The following is a 3,429-nucleotide window of genomic DNA, read 5'->3' as shown; positions in this document are numbered from 1 at the left end:
TATAGTTCACTTGCTCAGTGTTGGTTTCATTTAACAGATTGCATTCGGCGGATTGGTGTCCTTGCGTTCCACATATCTCACAATTCGGCGAAACTGCGGCTACAGTATTCGGAGTTGTACACATATGTTCGACTCTAAGGGCCAACGCGTCCATTTTAGCCTGCATCATGTCTATAGAGCTTAGCTCATGTATTCCTCCTTGGGCTTCCTTCTTTTCCACTGTCGCTCGTTCTACTCCCCATGATTGATGGTTTTGGGCCATATCCTCGATAAGGGCACTAGCTTCAGGGTAAGGTTTATTCATCAGTGCGCCACCAGCGGCAGCGTCGATGGTCATCTTAGTGTTATAATGAAGTCCATTATAGAAGGTTTGGATGATTAGCCAATTCTCTAAGCCATGGTGTGGGCATGCTCTTAATAGTTCTTTATATCTCTCCCAGGCTTCGAACAACGACTCTCCTTGGAGTTGGGTAAATCTAGTTATAAGGTTTCGAAGAAGAGCGGTCTTACTTGGGGGAAAATATCTAGCAAGAAAAACTTTCCTAAGGTCATCCCAAGTTGTTATTGAATTGGGTGGAAGGGAATCTAACCATGATAGAGCTTTATCTCTGAGGGAAAAGGGAAATAATCTTAAGCGTATCGCCTCAGGAGAAGCTCCATTGGTTTTAAAGGTGTCTGCTAACTGAAGAAAGTTTTTTAAATGTTGGTTTGGGTTATCAGTAGCGAGACCTGAGAATTGTCTCTGTTGCACTAATTGCAGCAGGGATGGTTTAAGTTCAAAATTATTGGCTGGGATAACGGGGTTTACTATACTGGAACTAGGTTCCTCGTTTGATGGTTGGGCGAAGTCCTTAAGAGGTCTTCGGTTTTGTTCTTCGGCCATAGCTATCCTATTCCTATGGAAAAATAAACGTGCGCGAGCGTAACGTTCAGGTTCAGCTAGAGGGTCTACTAAACTTCCGGCACTGCGAGTCTTTCGCATTGACCGGTGGGTAACAACCTTAGTCTAAACGGTATAACTACAGGGTAATGAAATTTGACGAAATTGGTCCCCGGCAACGGCGCCAAAAACTTGATGCGTGTTTTTCGCAAGTGTACGAATCACGTCAAAGTAATATAAAAGATTATCGAATCCACAGAGACCAAGTGTCAATCTATCAAACCTGTTGTTATGGTGTGTATCTAAGGCAACTATTTTTAAGGGTTTTAATAAGGGTGCAATGGTAAATAAAATTATAATTTTAAATAATAAATAAAGACAGGCTCGAATGTAATTCACGCAATCAATGATAATCCAGTACTTGTTAGTGGAACTACTTATGGGCAATGTTTTCTCCTTTGAAAAGAACTAATTTAACAGGAACTGTCGCTTTCGCGTATTCAGAACCGAGTTGTACTCTCTAATCAACCCCTCCTATTGTCACGGATAAAAAGGTGCGTACTGCGTTAGAGTAGTAAACCTATTTTTAAGAAATATAGTATCTTAACTAAGTTGAAAAGTATTTTAACCTGGACTTCTTAGCAAAAAGAGGTTCTTACGAACCAGAGTTTAAACTTCCTAACGCGTCCGAAAATCGTTTTAAAATCTCTTTTCTTTTTAATCTAAAATCTCCTAATAAACTAGACAAAGCGCTTTTGGCTGTTTTTGAAATAGTTAAAAACAATTACTTGAATTGAAAGATAAAATAGCCCTTAGGTGTTTCCACGAACAATTACACTGATTACTGGTTTAATTACGATCCTCACATTCTAACCTTTATAGAATTAGTTAGACATGATAAAGTAAATATTCTTTTTATAGTTTTTCATAAAAGTAATTTAAAGCGAGTGCGGATAATAAACAAAGTAAAGTGCGAGTGCAGGAAATAAACAACGTAAATGTGCGAGTGCAGGAAATAAACAACGTAAATGTGCGAGTGCAGGAAATAAACAACGTAAATGTGCGAGTGCAGGAAATAAACAACGTAAATGTGCGAGTGCAGGAAATAAATAAAAGTAAAATACGAACTTGAATTAAAATGGCGGCAGGATTAACTTCCTCCAGAGTGCTCCAAAAACTCGAACCACAGACAGATTACAGACTCGATCACTCGATTGCAGAGGCACCCCGATGTGGAATGGCAACTGCTTTATAACTGATATATGCCTAGAGAATTCTAATTCTGGATGAAGAAAAACGAAAATCTAAGGTCCTATTTATAGTAAAAACTGAAAGCATGAAATGACAGGGACGCCTCTCCACTAAAAAGTGGAGGTTACTGATTTTGGCCTTGTGGCGCCCGCCACAGGCCTATGGCGGCCGCCATGGTCCCTACAGGGGATGATGGAGTGGGGATCGTGGGTCTTGGCGGTTGAGGAGTGGTCTTGAGACGTGGCCACGTCATGGCTAACCCCATGGCGCCCGCCACGGTGGGTGCCGTAAGTGCAAAACGCTGAATTTCTAGGTTTTCGCCCGTTTTCACTCCTTTTTCGCTCCTTTTCCCGATTCAAGCTCCGATTATTATAAAAACCTGAAAACATAAGAAAACAAAGAAATAACAAAGCAAAACAACAATAAAAGCTAAGAATGCATGCGAAATCGGAGTCAGAAATACGGTGAATTTTAGTGTGATCACTGCTGAACAAGGACTTCCAATTTAAACTATGTATAAAATTATTTTTTTTGTATGAATTTAAAGATGTAATTAGGGAATGGTTTATTTTAAATGGTAGAGAGATAACATTAATTAAGAATGAAAGCCATAGGGTTAGGGTAAAGTGTAGGGGTAAATGTGGGTTTCTAGCATTATGTAGTAGAGTGGGTGACAAACACACCTACCAATTAAACACATAGGGTGGGGACCCACACATATGCAAGGGTATTAAATAATAAATCTTCCAATGCCAAGTGAGTATCTAAGTTAGAGGTTGAAAAAAGGAGGTCACGAGGTAAAGTTAAAGTGTTTGAGATAATGTTTGAATTAAGGATGAAGTAGTTTGTTGGTATAACCAAAGGGAAGGCATAAAGAACTAGATCCATAAAAGATGAAATTATTGAAGGAGATGCAACAAAACAATATAACATTCTATGAAGTTATTCAATTGAGTTGAATAAGCAGTGTAATGGGAATACCGTGAAGATTGACATAGATAGGCCATTTCCAACTCTCCCACCAAGATTTGGGAGTTTCTATTTTTGCTTTGTTGGTTGTAAGAAAGGATTTAGAAGTTGGGTATAAACCAATTCTAACAATGTGTGATTGGATTAGGAACTATATAATGAATATGGTTGCTAACAGTTGGGTTAAGCTTGATAAATGGAAACATAATGTCATGCCCATACCTAGGAAAAGATTAGATAAGGAATTTTTTGAGTAGTCAATGGCTGCCAACATGGAGTAAGGGTAAGTTGTGGCAAGTTCATCATCCATATAATGGACTTTAGTTTGT

General features: G+C 39.0%; 1 non-coding gene across 1 annotated transcript; it reads left to right on the top strand.

Annotated features, from left to right (window-relative positions):
• Window positions 1–392: 392 nt before the first annotated feature.
• Window positions 393–499, top strand: LOC127077562 (small nucleolar RNA R71). The gene has a single exon (XR_007787358.1). It is a non-coding gene; the product is annotated as a small nucleolar RNA R71 (small nucleolar RNA).
• Window positions 500–3,429: the final 2,930 nt, after the last annotated feature.

The sequence above is a fragment of the Lathyrus oleraceus genome, chromosome 4, assembly GCF_024323335.1.
Source record: "Lathyrus oleraceus cultivar Zhongwan6 chromosome 4, CAAS_Psat_ZW6_1.0, whole genome shotgun sequence".
Taxonomy (NCBI): Eukaryota; Viridiplantae; Streptophyta; class Magnoliopsida; order Fabales; family Fabaceae; genus Lathyrus; species Lathyrus oleraceus.
The sequence above is the reverse complement of the archived record's forward strand: the minus strand, read 5'-3'. Positions and strand labels throughout refer to the sequence as shown.